Raw genomic sequence first — 22,073 nt, 5'->3', positions numbered from 1 at the left:
CACTTTATATTATCATAGCTTCATAGAATATCAGGGTTGGAAGGGACCTCAGGAGGTCATCTAGTCCAACCCCCTGCTCAAAGCAGGACCAATCTCCAACTAAATCATCCCAGCCAGGGCTTTGTCAAGCCTGATCTTAAAAACCTCAAAGAAAGGGGAGATTCCACCACTTCCCTAGGTAACGCATTCCAGTGCTTCACCACCCTCCTAGTGAAAAAGTTTTTCCTAATATCCAACCTAAACCTCCCCCACTGCAACTTGAAACCATTACTCCTCGTTCTGTCATCTGCTACCACTGAGAACAGTCTAGAGCCATCCTCTTTGGAACCCCCTTTCAGGTAGTTGAAAGCAGCTATCAAATCCCCCCTCATTCTTCTCTTTTGCAGACTAAATAATCCCAGTTCCCTCAGACTCTCCTAATAAGTCATGTACTCCAACCCCCTAATCATTTTTGTTGCCCTCCACTGGACTCTTTCCAATTTTTCCACATCCGTCTTGTAGTATGGGGCCCAAAACTGGAGACAGTATTTCAGATTAGGCCTCATCAATGCCGAATGGAGGGGAACGATCAAATCCCTCGATCAGCTGGCAATGGTCCTACTTATACAGCCCAAAATGCCGTTAGCCTTCTTGGCAACAAGGGCACACTGTTGACTCATATCCAGCTTCTCGTCCACTGTAACCCCTGGGTCCTTTTCTGCAGAACTAGCCTAGCCACTCAGTCCCTAGTCTGTAGCAGTGCATGGGATTCTTCCATCCTAAGTGCAGGACTCTGCACTTGTCCTTGTTGAATCTCATCAGATTTCTTTTGGCCCAGTCCTCTAATTTCTCTAGGTTCCTCTGTATCCTATCCCTACCCTCCAGTGTATCTACCACTCCTCCCAGTTTAGTGCCATCTGCAAACTTACAGAGGGTGCAATCTACTCCATCCTCCAGATCATTAATGAAGTTATTGAACAAAACCGGCCCCAGGACTAACCCTTGGGGCACTCCGCTTGATACTGGCTCCCAACTAGACATGGAGCCATTGATCACTACCCGTTGAGCCCGACAATTTAGCCAGCTTTCTATCCACCTTATAGTCCATTCATCCAGCTCATACTTCTTTAACTTGCTGGCAAGAATACTGTGGGAGACCGTATCAAAAGCTTTGCTAAAGTCAAGGAATAATAAGTCCACTGTTTTGCCCTCATCTGCAGAGCCAGTTATCTCATCATAGAAGGCAATTAGATTAGTCAGGCATGACTTGCCCTTGGTGAATCCATGTTGACTGTTCCTGATCACTTTCCTCTCCTCTAAGTGCTTCAAAATTGATTCCTTGATGACCTGCTCCATGATTTTTCCAGGGACTGAGGTGAGGCTGACTGGTCTGTATTTCCCCAGATCCTCCTTCCCTTTTTTAAAGATGGAAACTACATTAGCCTTTTTCCAGTCATCTGGGACCTCCCCCCGATCGCCATGAGTTTTCAAAGATAATGGCCAATGGCTCTGCAATCACATCCGCCAACTCCTTAAGCACCCTCAGATGCAGTGTATCTGACCCCATGGACTTGTGCTCATCCAGCTTTTCTAAATTGTCTTGAACCACTGCTTTCTCTACAGAGGGCTGGTCACCTCCTCCCCATGCTGTGCTGCCCAGTGCAGCAGTCTGGGAGCTGACCTTGTTCGTGAAGACAGAGGCAAAAAAAGCACTGAGTACATTAGCTTTTTTCATATTCGCTGTCACTAGGTTGCTTCCTCCATTCAGTAAGGGGCCCACACTTTCCTTGACCTTCTTCTTGTTGCTAACATACCTGTGGAAACCCTTCTTGTTACTCTTAACATCTCTTGCTAGCTGCACCTCCAGGTGTGATTTGGCCTTCCTGATTTCACTCCTGCATGCCTGAGCAATATTTTTATACTCCTCCCTGGTCATTTGTCCAATCTTCCACTTCTTGTAAGCTTCTTTTTTGTGTTTAAGATCAGCAAGGATTTCACTGTTAAGCCAAGCTAGTTGCCTGCCATATTTGCTTTTCTTTCTCCACATCGGGATGGTTTGTTCCTGCAACCTGAATAAGGATTCTTTAAAATACAGCCAGCTCTCCTGGACTCCTTTCCCCCTCATGTTATTCTCCCAGGGGATCCTGCCCATCAGTTCCCTAAGGGAGTCAAAGTCTGCTTTTCTGAAGTCCAGGGTCCCTATTTGCTGCTTTCCTTTCTTCCTTGTGTTAGGATCCTGAACTCAACCATTCGTGGTCACTGCGTCCCTGGTTCCCATCCACTTTTGCTTCCCCTACTAATTCTTCCCCATTTGTGAGCAGCAGGTCAAGAAGAGCTCTACCCCAAGTTGGTTACTCCAGCACTTGCACCAGGAAATTGTCTGCTACATTTTCCAAGAACTCCCTGGATTATCTGTGCAGTGCTGTATTACTCTCCCAGCAGATATCGGGGTGATTGAAGTGCCCATGAGAATCAGGGCCTGTGATCTAGTAACCTCTGTTAGTTGCCGGAAGAAAGCCTCATCCACCTCATCCCCCTAGTCTGGTGGTCTATAGCAGACTCCCACCACGACATCACCCTGGTTGCTCACACTTCTAAACTTAATCCAGACAATCTCAGATTTTTCTGCAGTTTCATACCGGAGCTCTGAGCAGTCATACAATCTTACATACAATGCAACTCCCCCACCTTTTCTGCCCTACCTGTCCTTCCTGAACAGTTTATATCCATCCATGACAGTACTCCAGTCATGTGAGTTATCCCACCAAGTCTCTGTTATTCCAAACACAGCATAATTCCTTGACTGTGCCAGGACTTCCAGTTCTCCCTGTTTGTTTCCCAGGCTTCTTGCATTTGTGTACCGGCACTTAAGATAAGTTGCTGATCGTCCCTCTTTCTCAGTATGAGGCAGGAGTCCTCCCCTCTTGCGCTCTCCTGCTCGTGCTTCCATCCCACTTCCCCACTTACTTCAGGGCTTTGGTCTCCTTCCCCCAGTGAACCTAGTTTAAAGCCCTCCTCACTAGGTTAGCCAGCCTGCTTCCAAAGATGCTCTTCCCTCTCTTCATTAGGTGGAGCCCATCTCTGCCGAGCTATCCTTCTTCTTGGAACACCATCCCATGGTCAAAGAATCCAAAGCCTTTTCTCTGACACCGTGTAGCTATTCATTGACTTTCACGATTTGATGGTCTCTACCTGGGCCTTTTACTTCCACAGGGAGGATGGACGAGAACACCACTTGCGCCTCAAACTCCTTTATCCTTCTTCCCAGAGCCACGTAGTCTTCAGTGATCCACTCAAGGTCATTCTTGGCAGTATCATTGGTGCCCACATGGAGAAGCAGGGAGGGGTAGTGATCCGAGGGCTTGATGAGTCTTGCCAGTCTCTCTGTCACATCGTGAATCCTAGCTCCTGGCAAGCAGCACACTTCTCAGTTTTCCCGGTCAGGATGGCAGATCGATGACTCAGTCCCCCTGAGGAGGAAGTCCCCGACCACCACCATCCGCATCCTCTTCTTGGGAGTGGTGGTCGTGGAACCCCATCCCTAGAACAGTGCACCTCATGCCTCCCAATTGGTGGAGTCTCCTTCTGCTCCCTTCCCTCAGATGTATCATCTAGTCCACTCTCCGCCTTAGTACCTGTGGAGAGAACATGAAAACAGTTGCTCAACTGTATGTGCATTGCTGGTACATGGATGTGCCTCTTTCTTCTTCTTGATGCGGCCAATTTTCTTCATTGTCTTTCTGTCCCACTGCGCAGCCTGCTCTGATTCTTCAGGTGTTGTGCCCGCAGAAGCATATCCTGATGTCTGTCCAGTAAATCTTCATTTTCTCTTATGCAACAGAGGGTTGATACTTGTTTCTCCAGACCTTGAACCTTCTCTTCCAATATGGAGACCAGCTTGCACTTTGTACAGACAAAGTCACTCCTGTCCTGTGGAAGAAAGACAAACATGGCACATCCTGGGCAGGCCACAACAGCCGATCGCTCACTATCCATATTACCTTCCTTCTAAGAGCTTCCTCAGCTGTTGCAGTAACTACTCAGAGAAACCTGTAAGATGAAAGCCTAAGTGGGCTCTCCCAAGGTGAATTCCCAGTCAAACTCCCTCTGTTCGCCTCTCCACTGTTCACAACTGGCTGCCTTTTTATAACAATCAGGCCCACTCAAGTTCCACCTTGGAATAAAGCAGTCCCAATTCACACTTTTCAAACAATGAAGCACATGGTCAAACTGACAAACTGTCCCCGCAACAGACACTCAGATACTCACCAACACTGTCCCCCAATGCAAAATTAATACATATATATTTTTATATGTTTATATATTTTTTAAATAAAAATATATTTTATTTCAAATATTTGCACAGTAGAAATGATAAACAAAAGAAATACTATTTTTCAATTCACCTAATACAAGTACTGTAGTGCAATCTCTTTATTGTGAAAGTGCAATTTACAAATTTTTTTGTTACATAATTGCACTCAAAAACAAAAAATGTAAAACTTTAGAGCCTATAATTCCATTCAGTCCTACTTCTTGTTCAGCTTATTGCTAAGACAAATAAGTTTGTTTACATTTACAGGAGATAATGCTGCCTGTTTCTTATTTACAGTGTCACCTGAAAGTGAGAACAGGCGTTCACCTGGAAATTTTGTAGCCGGCATTGCAAGGTATTTACGTGCCAGATATGCTAAACATTCATATGCCCCTTCATGCTTCTGCCACCATTCCAGAGGACATGCTTCCATGTTGATGATGCTTGTTAAAAAAATAATGTGTTAATTAAATTTGTGACTGAACTCCTTGGAGGAGAATTGTATGTCTCCTTCTCTGTTTTATCTACATTCATGTTGCAGCAGTCCCAGATAACGACCCAGCACATGCTGTTCATTTTAAGAACACTTTCACTGCAGATTTGACAAAATGCAAAGAAGGTTCCAATGCGAGATTTCTAAAGATAGCTCCAGAACTTGACCCAAGATTTAAGAATCTGAAATGCCTTCCAAAATCTGAGGGAGATGAGGCGTGGAGCATGCTTGCAAAAGTCTTAAACGAGCAACACTCTGATGCAGAAACTACAGAACCCGAACCACAAAAAAGAAAATCAGCTTTGTGCTGGTAGCATCTGACTCATGATGATGAAAATGAACATGAATCAGTTTGCACTGCTTTGGATCATTATCTAGCAGAACTTGTCATCAGCATGGACACATATCCCCTGGAATGGTGGTTGAAGCATGAAGGGACATATGAATCTTTAGTGCATCTGGCATATAAATATGCAAATACCTGTTCTCACTTTCAGGTGACATTGTAAACAAGAAGCGGGGAGCATCATCTCCTGCAAATGTAAACAAACTTGTCTGAGCAATTGGTTGAACAAGAAGTAGGACTGTATGAACTTGTAGGCTCTAAAGTTTTACATTGTTTTGTTTTTGAGTGCAGTTATTTTTTGGTACATAATTCTACATTTGTAAATTCAACTTTCATGATAAAGAGATTCCACTATAATACTTGTATTAGGTGAACTGAAAAATACTATTTCTTTTTACAGTGCAAATATTTGTAATCAAATGTAAAGTGAGCACTGTACACTTTGTATACTGTGTTGTAATCAATATATTTGAAAATGGAGAAAACATCCAAAAATATTTAAATAAATGGTATTGTATTATTCTTTAATAGCGCAATTAATCATGCGATTAATCATGATTAATTTTTTTAATCGCTTGACAGCCCTAAAAATAGTTGATGTGAAGATTTTTCATCTTTTTGGCTGTTTGAACTCTGACACGGCTAGAGACACCAAACTGAAGCCAGAAATCTTCAGGGATTACCCTTGGGTCTGCCCTGACAGTTAGTTTGAACTGACAGATCACTACAACTCTGTAAATAACTTACTCCATTCCCCTAGTTAATAAAAAGAAAAGGAGTACTTGTGGCAGAGACTAACAAATTTATTTGAGCATAAGCTTTCGTGAGCTACAGCTCACTTCATCGGATGCATTCAGTGCATCCACTGAATGCATCCGATGAAGTGAGCTGTAGCTCACGAAAGCTTATGCTCAAATAAATTTGTTAGTCTCTAAGGTGCCACAAGTACTCCTTTTCTTTTTGTGAATACAGACTAACACGGCCGCTACTCTGAAACTAGTTAATAAAGCTTTAGATAATTTTATTACAGGATTGGCTATAAGTGTTGGCTTTGATGTAAGATCTAGGGTACCAGCTGATGTGGGTAAGTGACTGGTCTCTTAGGACTGGAAGCAACTGAATGTGGTGTGATTTTTGTTGTGTTTGACCATTTATCACTAAGTCCAGTTTGTCTGGGTGGCAAGGTAGGCTAGAGGGGCTAAGAGGACTGTCTGTAGACTCCATGGTAAGACTGTTACAGTGATCCAGGAGTTCACATTTCTTGCTGGCTTGGTGAAATCTAATTATAGAACATACCACCAGTTTGGTGTGTCTGCCCTGTTTTTGACAGTCTGCCCTTAGGTAGGCACTCATGGCTGTGAGCCACTCCAGATACTGTGACAGGTCACGTGTTAGTATGGTGAAAATCTGGGTCTCATAATGAAAAAAGGCTTAACAGAACACAGTCAGGTCTCCTCCCCATTGCTGAGTCTCATCTCTCTTTATGTAGTCCTCCCTGACCCTTTCATAGCTGGGGCCACTTAATCATAATTAAGCTACCCAATCAGGATCAGCTAGGGGATAACTTCCACATTGCCAAACCTTTCGCCATAATTTTCCTATGGAATGCATTTTAAAACTAGGTCTCAGAAACCCATCTCTATTGCTGAGGAAATAGAATTCTCCCAACACCGACCAGGCCACAGAATGGCACAATTGCATCAAAGCTTCAAGGAATTTCTGCTCTTGCTGTCTGAATCCCCCACCGTATCTGAAAAAATTGCTAGTGGCTTTATGTAGGTGCAAATCACCAGGCTACCCCTACAAAAACCACATTACAGCAGTGCCCTTGGTGTCCCTGAAGACCTGTGTGTAGCACAGAGGAGATGTGGACTTTGTGCATGGGCTCCTCAAATTCCTTCATTGATTCTGCTGTGGGTAAGATTTACTTCTAAATAGGTTTTCTCCCCTCGTACAGGCCAAGAACCTGCATAGCGTTTTGTCACTAACATTCTTGTAGACAAGTAGAAAAAACTCAGGTATATGAATAAGATCATTACAATTAACATTTTCAATCAGCATTGTCTTAACTCAGGGTTTTTGTATAGAGAGAATTGTTCCTTATCAAAATGTATGTAGAATAAAAAAATTACCATTCACATCACAGGCTGGAGTAGCCAGACTAGTATGTGTTTGATATCTGAGCAGTTTGCTGTCTTAATGTTTTTGATATCTTATCTGCACAGTTTTGCAAGCATCATATTTCATGTATAGATGTGATGAGGAGAGATCTATAGTAGCAGTTCTATCCATAATGCATTCATCCCAGCACACATGCTTGCTTCTGTTCTATCTCCACTGTAGATACTTTTAATAGTATTGAAGTTACTTCAGTAGGTGAGTGTCTAAATCTTTACAGCATACAAAAGGAAAGTTTAGCAAGAAGTAGGGAGATGGAATAACAAGTGTAGCTTAGATGAGAATTTTAGCATTAATCTTGATTCTTTTAAAGAGTTCCTGTTTTATTTATACTCTCATTTCATGTACTGCAGAACTCCTGTACATTTTTTTTTAACCAGCAATCATATTTGACCCATATTACAGTAGGTACATGGGTGGTGAGTTCCATGAGCCCGTGATGCCTGGGCACCAGGAATATTCCTGGCCCGGGACCCAGTTCCAGCAATGTCTGAGGCCAGGTCTCTCCCTCGGCCCCGCCTTCCACCCCACGTCCCCCGCGTCCCCCAGGCCATTTAAAACAGCCTGGGGCCCACTCTCACCACCGGCAGCGCAGCAGAGCTGAGTGGCTTCCTGCCTGCTTGCTCCATGTGGTTGCTGGCCCCTCCCTGCTGCCCCCGGGCGGGGTGGGTCTGTGTCCCGCCCCAAGCGCCCCTGCGGCCAATAGTAAGCTGTGGGGGCAGTGCCTGGGGTAGCAGCACATGGAGACTCCCGACCCACCCTGCCTAGGAGCCCCAGGTAAGTGCCGTGCCCCCCACCCCCTCCCAGAGCCTGCACCCCCCCCTTCAGCCCCCAAACTCCCTCCCAGAGCCTGCACCCCTCACCCCTTCCTGCATCCCCACCCCTTGCCCAAGCTCAGAGCCTACACTCAAACTCCATCCCAGAGCCTGCACCCCAGACCCCTTCCCCCACCCACACCCTCTCCCAGAGCCCAACCTCTCACCCGTCCTGCATCCCAATCCCCTGCCCCAGCCCAGGGCCTGCACCCCAGACCTCCTCCCCCACACCCAAACTCCCTCCCAGAGCCTTAGGCAGATGGGGCCCTGGGCGAGAGGGGGAGGGGGGCGTGTTCTGGGCACCACCAAAATTTCTACAAACCTGCCACCCCTGAGTAGGTACAAAATGAATGATTCACACAGTTCTAATACTTGCACACAACTATTTAGATTACAATTTTTTGCAGGATGATACTGAAACCAGCCATTATCCATTTCTAACTGAGTTCAGGGAAGCCTGGCTGTTTAAAAATAGCCAGAGCTTCGCGAACCAGCTGAGCGGCGGCGAACCAGCTGAGCAGCGGGGGACAGCAGAGCAGCACACAGCAGGAGTTTGCCTGGGAGTTCGCCTGGAGTGAGCCCAGTGAGGCTTACATCTTGCCAACTTCTCTGAGGAAGCTCATAGTAGGAAGGTGATATGGAAGGGGGGGGTTCAGCTATTGTGACCTGCACTGGATGTGCCATGTTTGTCTTTCTTCCACAGGACGGAAGCGACTTTGTCTGTACAAAGTGCAAGCTGGTCTCCATATTGGAAGAGAAGACTGAAGGTCTAGAGCAACAGATAACGACCCTGCGTTGCATACGAGAAACTGAGGATTTTCTGGACAAAAGTCAGGATATGCTTCTACGGGCACAAAGCTCTAAAGATTTAGAGCAGGTTGCACAGCGGAGCCAAGAAGCCAGTGAAGAGGCTTGGCAACATGTGACCTCCAGAAGAAGAAGGGGGAATGCCCGGGTTTCAGCAACGCGGACACAGGTAACTAACCGCTTTCATGTTCTCTCCACAGGTACTAATGCGGAGAGTGGACCAGATGATACGTCTGAGGGAAGGGAGCAAAAGGAGACTCCGCTGGTTGGAAGGCATGAGATGCACTGTCCTGAGATGGGGGGTTCCACGACCACCACTCCCAAGAGAAGGAGGCGGGTGGTGGTGGTCGGGGACTCTCTCCTCCGGGGGACTGAGTCATCTATCTGCCGCCCTGACCGGGAAAACTGAGAAGTCTGCTGCTTGCCAGGGGCTAAGATTCGTGATGTGACGGAGAGACTGCCGAGACTCATCAAGCCCTCGGATCGCTACCCCTTCCTGCTTCTCCACGTGGGCACCAATGATACTGCCAAGAATGACCTTGAGCGGATCACTGCGGACTATGTGGCTCTGGGAAGAAGGATAAAGGAGTTTGAGGCGCAAGTGGTGTTCTCGTCCATCCTCCCCGTGGGAGGAAAAGGACGGGGCAGGGACCGTCGAATCGTGGAAGTCAACGAATGGCTACGCAGGTGGTGTCGGAGAGAAGGCTTTGGATTCCTTGACCATGGGATGGTGTTCCATGAAGGAGGAGTGCTAGGCAGAGACGGGCTCCATCTTACGAAGAGAGGGAAGAGCATCTTTGCGAGCAGGCTGGCTAACCTAGTGAGGAGGGCTTTAAACTAGGTTCACCGGGGGAAGGAGACCAAAGCCCTGAGGTAAGTGGAAAAGCGGGATACCGGGAGGAAACACAGGCAGGAACGTCTGCGAGGGGAGGGCTCCTGCCTCATACTGAGAATGAGGGGTGATCAGCAGGTTATCTCAAGTGCTTATATACGAATGCACAAAGCCTTGGAAACAAGCAGGGAGAACTGGAGGTCCTGGTGATGTCAAGGAATTATGACGTGATTGGAATAACAGAGACTTGGTGGGATAACTCACATGACTGGAGTACTGTCATGGATGGTTATAAACTGTTCAGGAAGGACAGGCAGGGCAGAAAAGGTGGTGGAGTAGCACTATATGTAAGGGAGCAGTATGACTGCTCAGAGCTCTGGTACGAAACTGCAGAAAAACCTGAGTGTCTATGGATTAAGTTTAGAAGTGTGAGCAACAAGAGTGATGTAGTGGTGGGAGTCTGCTATAGACCACCGGACCAGGGGGATGAGGTGGATGAGACTTTCTTCCGGCAACTCGCAGAAGCTACTAGATTGCACGCCCTGGTTCTCATGGGTGACTTTAATTTTCTGATGTTTGCTGGAAGAGCAATACAGCGGTGCATAGACAATCCAGGAAGTTTTTGGAAAGCGTAGGGGACAATTTCCTGGTGCAAGTGCTAGACGAGCCAACTGGGGGGGAGCTTTTCTTGACCTCCTGCTCACAAACAGGGAAGAATTAGTGGAGGAAGCAAAAGTGGACGGGAATCTGGGAGGCAGTGACCATGAGCTGGTTGAGTTCAGGATCCTGACACAGGGAAGAAAGGTAAGCAGCAGGATACGGACCCTGGACTTCAGGAAAGCAGACTTTGACTCCCTCAGGGAACTGATGGGTAGGATCCCCTGGGGGACAAACAGGAAGGGGAAAGGAGTCCAGGAGAGCTGGCTGTATTTCAAGGAATCCCTGTTGAGGTTACAGGGACAAACCATCCCGATGAGTCGAAAGAATAATAAATATGGCAGGCGACCAGCTTGGCTTAACGGTGAAATCCTAGCGGATCTTAAACATAAAAAAGAAGCTTACAAGAAGTGGAAGGTTGGACATTTGACCAGGGAAGAGTATAAAAATATTGCTCGGGCATGTAGGAATGAAATCAGGAGGGCCAAATCGCACCTGGAGCTGTAGCTAGCAAGAGATGTCAAGAGTAACAAGAAGGGTTTCTTCTGGTATGTTGGCAATACGAAGAAAGCCAAGGAAAGTGTGGGCCCCTTACTGAATGAGGGAGGCAACCTAGTGACAGCGGATGTGGAAAAACTAATGTGCTCAATGCTTTTTTTTGCCTCTGTCTTCACTAACAAGGACAGCTCCCAGACTGCTGCTCTGGGCATCACAACATGGGGAGTAGATGGCCAGCCCTCTGTGGAGAAAGAGGTGGTTAGGGACTATTTAGAAAAGCTGGACGTGCACAACTCCATGGGGCTGGATGAGTTGCATCCGAGAGTGCTAAAGGAATTGGCGAATGTGATTGCAGAGCCATTGGCCATTATCTTTGAAAACTCGTGGCGAACGGGGGAAGTCCCAGATGACTGGAAAAAGGCTAATGTAGTGCCAATCTTTAAAAAAGGGAAGAAGGAGGATCTGCGGAACTACAGGCCAGTCAGCCTCACCTCAGTCCCCGGAAAAATCATGGAGCAGGTCCTCAAGGAATCAATCCTGAAGCACTTACACGAGAGGAAAGTGATCAGGAACAGTCAGCATGGATTCACCAAGGGAAGGTCATGCCTGACTAATCTAATCGACTTCTATGATGAGATTACTGGTTCTGTGGATGAAGGGAAAGCAGTGGATGTATTGTTTCTTGACTTTAGCAAAGCTTTTGACACGGTCTCCCACAGTATTCTTGTCAGCAAGTTAAAGAAGGATGGGCTGGATGAATGCACTATAAGGTGGGTAGAAAGTTGGCTAGATTGTCGGGCTCAACGAGTAGTGATCAATGGCTCCATGTCTAGTTGGCAGCCGGTGTCAAGTGGAGTGCCCCAGGAGTCGGTCCTGGGGCCGGTTTTGTTCAATATCTTCATAAATGATCTGAAGGATGGTGTGGATTGCACTCTCAGCAAATTTGCGGATGATACTAAACTGGGAGGAGTGGTAGATACGCTGGAGGGCAGGGATAGGATACAGAGGGACCTAGACAAATTGGAGGATTGGGCCAAAAGAAACCTGATGAGGTTCAATAAGGATAAGTGCAGGGTCCTGCACTTAGGATGGAAGAACCCAATGCACCGCTACAGACTAGGGACCGAATGGCTAGGCAGCAGTTCTGCGGAAAAGGACCTAGGGGTTACAGTGGACGAGAAGCTGGATATGAGTCAGCAGTGTGCCCTTGTTGCCAAGAAGGCCAATGGCATTTTGGGATGTATAAGTAGGGGCATAGCGAGCAGATCGAGGGACGTGATCGTTCCCCTCTATTCGACATTGGTGAGGCCTCATCTGGAGTACTGTGTCCAGTTTTGGGCCCCACACTACAAGAAGGACGTGGATAAATTGGAGAGAGTCCAGCGAAGGGCAACAAAAATGATTAGGGGTCTGGAACACATGACTTATGAGGAGAGGCTGAGGGAACTGGGATTGTTTAGTCTGCAGAAGAGAAGAATGAGGGGGGATTTGATAGCTGCTTTCAACTACCTGAGAGGTGGTTCCAGAGAGGATGGTTATAGACTATTCTCAGTGGTAGAAGAGGGCAGGACAAGGAGTAATGGTCTCAAGTTGCAGTGGGGGAGGTTTAGGTTGGATATTAGGAAAAACTTTTTCACTAGGAGGGTGGTGAAACACTGGAATGCGTTACCTAGGGAGGTGGTAGAATCTCCTTCCTTGGAAGTTTTTAAGGTCAGGCTTGACAAAGCCCTGTCTGGGATGATTTAGTTGGGGATTGGTCCTGCTTTGAGCAGGGGGTTGGACTAGATGACCTCCTGAGGTCCCTTCCAACCCTGATATTCTATGATTCTATGATTCTACGATTCTCCTACATTTAGAATTCTCTGGTAGCGACAACTATCCAGCAGGCAATAAGTATAAGTGTCCTCAAGTAATGTTGCACTTTGCACTTCAACAGGAAAAGAGCTTATAAGTATAAATAATCAGTTAGTTACAGAGTGCCAGATCAAGACAGGTTTTGGCATGTATCAGGTCTTTTGCTGATTTAATAAACTCCCCTGGCTAAAGCACATACAAGCACAGCACTTCCATTTTGAATTGAAAAAAAGAAATGGCTCTTGATTCCCAGGCACCAATCATTACTCAACACAGCCAAGATTGTTCTGGTTCTGAGTTTCTTCAGTTCCTTTAATAGCTTCAGTCTGTCTAGAGTCTTCCAGTTCCTCTCAGTACCAAACCCAGGAGCTTTATGCTCTGTACACAGAGAAATACACCAGCTAACAATTCTGACTGGTTGGTAACAATGGTCTTTCAACTTTCTCTCACTTTATGCTATTGCTTTCATCCTCAACGTGCTTATGAGTGCAGTTATGCTTGTTTATGTAAACCTTTGAGCAGAAATATGGCCTAAAGCCCAAGTTATGATAGGGTCAGACAACTATAAAAGTATTAATTGCAAATAGCAATCTTAAACCAAAATTCAGTTCAAAAGTTGTACTGTCATTAACCCAAAGGAAAAATAATAAGCAGTGCCATCCACTAGAACTGAGAGATGTATATTAGAATCAGGGCTTTAGGTTTCTTATAATGCCAAAGGTATGATAGTCAAGGTCTTAACTGAGGAGGAAAAACAGAATAGATTTAATATGTTATTTAAATAAAATACCTTTTCTGTCTTCTGTCAACCCTATTATGTGTATTGATTGCCAAAAAGAACTGTTTGTCATTGCAATTGTTGTTATGGAGTCAATGGGATTAGTTTTTCAAATGGTGTAACTCATTATAGCTCCACTGACTTCAAGAGAGCTACAAATTACATCAGGTGTGGATCTGGCCAGTATGTCTTAGAAGTTTTGACTGTCATATACTAAGACTGATGCAAGAATAGAAAGTATCAGTTGCATTTCCAAATAAAAAAGCAATGTAAGTGATCCACTATACATATTTTCTGCTGTGCTTTATAGATTGATAGGTTTAAATCTTGAACTACTTGCATTTATCTGACCCAGGCTAGAGGGATTTCTAGCCTGTGAAAGGAATACCTGGGTTTTTTAAGCTACAAGTAACTGGTTTAAATCATCATTTAGGATGAGAATTTGCTACTCATATCCAATCTCTTTAGTATATTAAGCTTAGATTGTATTTTTGTTTATTTGCTAGGTAACCTGCTTTAATCTGTTTGCTAGCCCTTATAATCACTTAAAATCTATATTCTGTAGTTAATAAATTTGGTTTTTGCTTTATCACAAACCACTGTGTGGAAATCATAACTTTGGGGCAGAAAGCTGTTGCATATCTTCCTCCACATTGAGGGAGTGGGCGAATTTAATAAACTTAAGCTGTACATTTCCCTTGGCAGCACAAGCTGGTATAATTTTGGGTTTACTCTCCAGAGGGGAGTGTGTGCCTGAGAAGCTGGTAAGTGCCCTAGCTGTATAGTCTTCCCATGCAGCAGCTGTATAGCTGTAAGTGACCTAGCTGTATAGCCTTCCCATGCAGAGGCTGGTCAGAAAGCCTGTCTGCATGTTACTATAGCTGGGTGTGTCCCTAGAGGAACAAAAGAATACTCAAGCTTTGCCTAATTTAGGAATGGATCTTCTTAGCAAATGGCAAGCAGAGTACTATTGTAAAATATAATTACTGAAAAGACACTACTCTTCTTAGTAAGTTGGAAATAGAACAGGATAGTGAGTGTCTGAGAGGGAGCTTCCAGTGGATTCCAAATGCCATAGTCAGTGGAGACATCTGGAAGTGGCTTGATGAAAATGATCCACAAAGTTATATTTGTAGTTAAAGCAGCAGTTCAAGATCATAAGTTATCTGACTCCAAACTGGGTAGGTAATGGGCACTCTGCTGCCAGGAGCGGCCTCCACAGCTTAAATGGAATTCTCTCATTCTCCCCCCACACACACATAAAATACAAATTTCTAATCTGAAAATACCTGTCTAAATGGCACTGTGGGATTTCACAACTATTGTGTCTCAAATGATATCCAGATCAAATATACTCAGTGTATGTTTTTTTTTTCTAAAATAACCTTTATTTAAAGTAACTCCCAGCCCTGCAAACTTAACCTGTGATTGAAAGTCCAGCTGGGCGCTGCCCTCGTTCTATGTCATCGCTAGTAAAAAGTTTCTTCCGGTTAAATTTTGTCCTCAGTGATATCTGTACAACCTTGTTGCTTTCAACTGGTTTAAATAGGTGTAACTGGCTCTATAATTTGAACTTTCTGGTGATGAAGCTCAAAAAGCCATAAAATTCAGATCCCTTTCTCTTAGTCCTGCAGTACCAATACAGCTAACAGAATTCAAACTTTTTTGTCAGCTAAGTCAGATAGGACTTTAAATATCCCTGGGGAGCAGATGTGAGGAGGAAGGTGCTGTTTTTACAGTCATAGCTCTGAGTAGAATTGCACATTAACTTGAAGAGCACCTTGGAAGTGCACTAAATTTATGGTAAAACTGCAACTCTGCCCCCAGGACTCATAAAGAAGAAGAATTTAATCCAATAACCACTTTTTGTTTCTATCATTATTACTGTAAATAATGAAAACACAATTCTGAATCTCAGAACAATTGTGTTGAATAAGAATTACAGTATAGACTTATTATTTGTAAATAAAATAACATAAATGAACACCTAAATCCCTAGGTTTGGTGGTATAGGTATAGTTTATCATATGGTGCTATGTTTACTGAAGCTACAGTTTAACATTTTTTTGCAAAATGTCTCGTCACATACAGGTGGATATTGGTCATATAAAATTGCCAAATGAAGCAGTGCTTGTGAGGTTTTATTTTGGCCAGTGGATGAGCTGTCATTTTTACAGTTGGATATATAAGCAGAGAAACAGTTCACTCTGCAAAGCTCTTCTTGACTCCTACCGCAGCCAAGCTTGCTCAGCAGTAGAAAGAAATCCCTTCGAAAAGCTTTTGTGAAAATTGCATACAGGAATGGGTTTGTGTAGGAGTTGACTGGATAAAACAAAACAAGCAAAATCTTGGGAGTTTCTCACTGTGATGAGAGGTATGTTAAAAGCAGATGACATGGCAAAAAATGAGATAGGTGCCACGCAGGTAAAATCTGTGAAGATCAATATTGCCATTCTCTTTGCAATCTTGGTATCTTTGTAGCCACCAGTTCTGGATTTTGAACTGCTATATAAATTTTAATATAACAAGCACAAATGATGATAAAGGCAACAACATTTAACACTAAGACAATCAATATGTAGGCTTGGGAAAGAGACATTTCAATATCCATGAGTAAACAAATACTGACCTTTGTGGCGGTTCAATGACAAGACAGAATACAGCTTTTAGCAAGCAAGCAGGCTGGTCTCTAACTGACTTCTCCTGTCAGCTTTTCACCTTCCCCTTTATTCTCTCTCTCTCCCCCCGCGCATTACATTCTCCAACAGATAAAAGGAATACACTGGCTTTGTTTAACATTCTTATTTACCAATTTCTGTCTACCGCATTCCTTGCTCTCGGGCCTTGAGCCCAGTCCTGAGAGGCTTCCCACGATTCATATCATCTTGGCGAGATTCCAAGGTTGATGCCCTTGAAAGGAGCTGTGTGTGCACTACTCCTACACAACACTCCGGGTGTGCCCTGAATGTTGCCAAGCGCATAAACCTTTATGAATCCTACATCCCCTCCTTTTTTGTTTATTTGTGCTCGGCCATCTCATGGTAGCCATCAATTTGCATTTGCAAGCCAATTAACTCCCGGACAGACAAGGTCATAACTCGTGGAGCCTGCCAGGGCGGGTCTCGACAAAGCCTTAACAAAAAGGAATACATTGTACACAGCAGCAGCAAAAAATAAGCTTAAAAAGGTAAAGTGTGATTGGCCTGGCCCCGATTAGCCATGCTAGAGTACTGGGAAGAGAGGTTCGAGTAAGCGGCGAGCATCATCTCATTCCCAATTTCCTCAGGGTGATGACATACTGGAATAAGGCACGTACCTAACAATTCTTCAGCTGCTACAAAATCAAATAAACAAAAGTGGGTAACATTTGCTATTGAAGCCAATCTTTCCCATAGGTTATATGTCATTCGGGCCTGTAACGGAGAAAGCGCTCCCGAATCAACCCCTCCAGGAAATAGCAGGCACAAAAGGCATACAATCAGTACAGAATTAGCAGTAATTTGGGCGAGAATTGCCACAAACAAAGTCTCAAGAGTCTCTGGCTGTTGGTTTGCTGCCAGTCTTCGTTGAGCCGCGGCGACCAATGCTTTTACTGCTCCCCATGTCACGGGCTGGCTTGGGACGCTACGCCTCTTCTGTTTCCGTCCCGCCGTTGTCGACCCGGGAGGCACTGCGGTCTCCTCCAAGGTCAGCTGAAAATCCGGTATGGGGTTCGACAGCCCTGGTGCCACGCCATGCTGTTTCAGTGCCGGTCGCACACACCAGGCCGGAGCCCACAACGGTCCTGCAGGGAGAAACACAGCAGCATATCCCCGACCCCAAGTGATTAAAGGCACTGGGCCCAACCATTGCGGATCGGGGAGCTGATGGTAATAGACACGCGGTCTTTCCATTTGTGAAAATGCCGATCCGTGGGGGTCTGCTGATCTGCGTTCAGCGTTAAATTATTTAAAGGAAACAAAAGGATATGCAGTTGTTGCTGAATGTCTCCTAAGGTTCGGAGACGCAGCTCCCCTTGTTTTAATTGTTTATCAAGCAAGGTTTTGAGCGTGCGATTGGCACGTTCAACAATGGCTTGGCCCGTGGAATTATAAGGGATGCCGTGTTTAAGACGGACGTTCCATTGGGCGCAAAAAGTGGAGAGGGCAGTGGAGCAGTAAGCTGGGGCATTATCCGTTTTAATTTGGCTTGGGCGACCCATAACAGAAAAACAGGCTAGCAAATGGTGAATAACTTTAGCAGTGGCTTCCCCACGCTGTGGGGTTGCCCACAGAAATCCCGAATAAGTATCAACAGAAACATGTAAAAAGGAATAGGGGCGGAACTGTGGCACATGAGTGACATCCATTTGCCATAGCTGATTTGCTGCGGTACCTCTGGGGTTAACGGCATAAGAAAAAGTAGGAGCAGCAGCGGCACAGTGGGGGCAGGAACGAACAATAGAACGTGCATGATCAGCAGGAATATGAAACTGCCGGGCCAAAACAGAGGCAGACTGATGAAAAAAGGAATGGCTTTCAATGGGGTCAGAAAAAAGGGAATTTACCTGACCACGTAACGCGCGATCGGCGCGCGCATTGCCTTCAATGAGTAGCCCAGGCAGAGGGGTATGACTGCAAATATGAGCAACAAAATAAGGGAAATTACGAGTGGTGATGAAATACTGTAAGGACAAAAACAGGCGAAGAAGGTCCGCATCGACCTGAGGGGTAATGAGGGCAAGGGGTAAATGATCAATTACCTGATAAACATAATGCGTGTCCATGATCAAATTAAAGGAACAATCAGCAAAAAATTGAAAGGCCAAAATAACAGCAGCTAATTCCAAGGACTAGTAAAGCTCTCCAAGCGCTGTGCATGCAAATATTGTTGTACAAGTGAATGAAGCGCTTTCAGCTTTTCTAGAGGGAGCGGCCACTGGTCAATCCATACGGGCTCTAAGGATTGCCATACCAATGGTAATGCGGATGGCAAGGTGGGTGAGGGAGGATTTTGGGCCATTATATATTAATATCGAGGGTGGTGTCCAGCTTTGTAAGTAAATCGCGGCCCCAAATACTGAGGTGGACAGGGAGTACAAAAGGGCGGATTGTAGCAAGGGCACAGCCTCCTGGTTTAGAGACCGTGACCCAAGACAAACTTTGGCGCCCTGGTTTGCTACCCTCGATCCCCCACAACTCTTTAGAAGGAACTGTTGGCCAACCGACCGGCCACTCCGGATCACGAATCACCGTAATGTCAGCTCCAGTGTCCACCAACCCTGTAAAAGGAACATTATTTAAGAGAAGTGTTAACTGAGGTTTCGAGGGGCGGACTGACATTGTCAGAGCAACAAGTGGAGAGGACGTGCTGTGAGACGGTGACTGAGACAGCGTCGATCCAAAGCCGTTCCCGCCCCGGGTTCGATCCTCTGCGGCTGGCACCTGATAGGGGACTAAAATCAATTGTGCAATTGACCGTCCACGCGGGAGCGATTGCGGAAGATGGGTCCACACCTGAACCTTAATAACACCAGTGTAATCAGCATCGATGACTCCTGGGATGACAAAAAAACCCTGTTTCCCAGCGTGTGAGCGAGGGAGAACCAGACCCACAAATCCGGCAGGGAGAGGTCCCGTCACCTGTGTAGGTATGGCGCAAACCTCCCCTGGCAACTGAAAATCAGCGTCCTCCTGCATAATCAAATCAAGCCCTGCACTTCCGGCAGTCGCCGCCCTCATGGAGTCTATGGATTTTAAGGCAGAGGAACGGTTGTCTGAGTGGGAAACACCCCCGTTTGGCCCTGGGTTCGGGGGGGACCCGTCGTGCGGTTTACCGGCCCGCTACGACACTGATTAGCCCAGTGATAGCCCTTCCGACACTTGGGGCACTTTTTGGAGGGTCGGGCGGGTGCCTTTGATGAGCGGCACTCCCGCTGGAAGTGACCCTCCTTGCCACAGCGGTAACAACGCTTCCCCTCTTTCCCGGTTCTTTTTAGGGCGGCAGCCAGAACTCCAGCTTTATGTGCTTGGGTTCCGATGTTTTGGCACGCCCGTAGCATGTCTGAGAGCTCTAAAATGCCAGAGGCTTGCGCCGTCTGGAGAGCACGGCGGCAATCCTCATTTGCATTTTCAACTGCCATTTTTAACAGGATCTCCTGAGCTGCCGCAGCGTTATCCACCTGTCGGAGGATAGCCTCCTGCAATCTGTTGGTAAAATCCAGAAAGGACTCTGATGCACCCTGACGGATACTAACAAAGCTTTTAGTAGGCTTGCCCGAATCCGGGACCTTCCGGAAAGCATGCTGGGCGCAGGTGGAAATAAGGGGGAAGAGGGCCTGAGGGAGTTGAGTTTGCATCTCAACGGTAGCAAACGGTCCCTCCCCTGCCAAGTGCTCAAAAATAATACCTTCCGCTCTATGAATCTGGGCCTGGCGTTCCGCCTCCTGCCGATACTCACTAACCCAAATAACATATTGACTGGGTGACAGCATCATGCGCAACAGCGCCTTCCAATCTTCAGGGATCAGGGAGTATCCACTACCTAGCCCTTCAATGAGACCACGCACAAACGTGCTAGTCAGACCGAACTCGCGAATTGCTTTCTTTACCTCTCTAATCACCGAGTAAGGCAAACTGACCCAGGTTCCAACCGGGTTGCCCTGGCCATCATTCTGCCAGGTCACCGGACAAACCGAGACCAGCTCAGCCAGCTCCTCTGCTGTAAGATCTGAGCGAGCCTTCGCTGTGTGCACCATTTGTTGCACCAGCGAAAGCCTCTGAGCAGATGCAGACGACCCCCTGGGGGGCCCCGAAGCATGGGGTTTCAGGGGGGGATGGTAATCACAGACCGGCTCTGGCGGGGAAGGTAAGGGAGGTGGTGGTAATAAAGGCACTGGGGGCGAAGCAGGGAGAGGGATGGCTGCAGGAGCCGACGGCGGTGGCGAAATCGGCAGCCCCTCTGTTGGTGCGGGAGAGGGTTCTTCCGAAGCGACACACCGTGTTGCATCGGTAGGAGGGGGGGTGGCTGCAGGAGCGGACGGGCGTGGCGAGATCACCAGCCTCGTGAGGGAGGGCCTGTCCGAGGCAACACGCTGTATCGCATCGCGGCAGAGGTGCCAGGCATGTAAAGCCTGCACGGGCGCCCGAGGCTCTTCATGCAATGTCTGGCCCAACCGCTCCCAGTCCGCTAGCTTAAGGGTTCCGGCTTCAGGGTACCACGGGCACTGGGCACTCACCTCCTGTAGCAGGAGAGTGAGTTCTCGAGCGGGGCAGTCATGCTGAGCCTTACGCAGCAGATACTGTAGCTCATTGCGGTGTTGCACTTGCAAAGCAGAGAGGGAGCTTCCCATACTTACCACAACGAAAAATACTCACCGGGATCCACGAAGCGGATGAGTGACGCGTCTGAAACCCTTGCCGGGCGAGGTGAGTGCTGAGGGCCCCACGTTTGGGCGCCAGTTGTGGCGGTTCAATGACAAGACAGAATACAGCTTTTAGCAAGCAAGCAGGCTGGTCTCTAACTGACTTCTCCTGTCAGCTTTTCACCTTCCCCTTTATTCTCTCTCTCTCCCCCCGCGCATTACATTCTCCAACAGATAAAAGGAATACACTGGCTTTGTTTAACATTCTTATTTACCAATTTCTGTCTACCGCATTCCTTGCTCTCGGGCCTTGAGCCCAGTCCTGAGAGGCTTCCCACGATTCATATCATCTTGGCGAGATTCCAAGGTTGATGCCCTTGAAAGGAGCTGTGTGTGCACTACTCCTACACAACACTCCGGGTGTGCCCTGAATGTTGCCAAGCGCATAAACCTTTATGAATCCTACAGACCTTCATGTAACTGCTGACTCCTAAAAGGGGCAAAGCTGCTATTATAATTGAAAATATCCAGCCTGCAAGCATGATCACTATAGCATGCCTTAGTCACAGTTTTCTGTCCAATTGCATTGCATACGTGATGGCATGCCACCTTTCTAGAGTGATCACAGTTAATGTATAAACTGAAAGTTCACTTGCAAACACTGAAAACGCCAGCAAGACTGCAAACACAGCCTGTTTGCCAGTCTATTGCCTGGTCGTAGTACTGACTCCTGGTTTGGGAATTAACAGAAGCAATAAGCAGCAAATAAAGTCCCATGCAAAAATCGGCAAAGGAGAGGTTGCACATAAGGAAGAGCGGAACAGTGAGTTTGTAATGGCTAGTTAGTAGAAAAAGGAGTACAATGAAATTGCCAGCAATTGCTAGGATATTAATAAATCAAATCAAGATTCTGAGAAAGCTGGATCCCATGATTCAGAGGGAGGGCTCCTGCCTCATACTGAGAAAGAGGGACGATCAGCGAGTTATCTCAAGTGCCTATACACAAATGCAAGAAGCCTGGGAAACAAGCAGGGAGAACTGGAAGTCCTGCAGTTAAGGAATTATGCTGTGATTGGAATAACAGAGACTTGGTGGGATAACTCACGTGACTGGAGTACTGTCATGGATGGATATAAACCCGTTCAGGAAGGACAGGCAGGGCAGAAAAGGTGGGGGAGT

The 22,073-nt window shown here is 46.4% G+C and overlaps 1 long non-coding RNA gene and 1 pseudogene across 1 annotated transcript; both read right to left on the bottom strand.

Annotated features, from left to right (window-relative positions):
- LOC141984563 (lutropin-choriogonadotropic hormone receptor-like) overlaps positions 1-21,824 on the bottom strand; it is a 36,563-nt pseudogene extending 14,739 nt beyond the window's left edge.
- On the bottom strand, positions 16,258-20,918 carry LOC141985388 (uncharacterized). Its single transcript, XR_012638925.1, has 3 exons — positions 20,908-20,918; positions 18,099-18,812; positions 16,258-17,336 (listed from the first exon to the last, which is right to left on the bottom strand). It is a non-coding gene; the product is annotated as an uncharacterized LOC141985388 (long non-coding RNA).
- Positions 21,825-22,073: the final 249 nt, after the last annotated feature.

Source organism: Natator depressus, chromosome 3 (genome assembly GCF_965152275.1).
Source record: "Natator depressus isolate rNatDep1 chromosome 3, rNatDep2.hap1, whole genome shotgun sequence".
NCBI classification, from domain to species: Eukaryota; Metazoa; Chordata; order Testudines; family Cheloniidae; genus Natator; species Natator depressus.
Note: the sequence above shows the minus strand (reverse complement) of the source record. Positions and strands in the feature narration are given on the sequence as shown.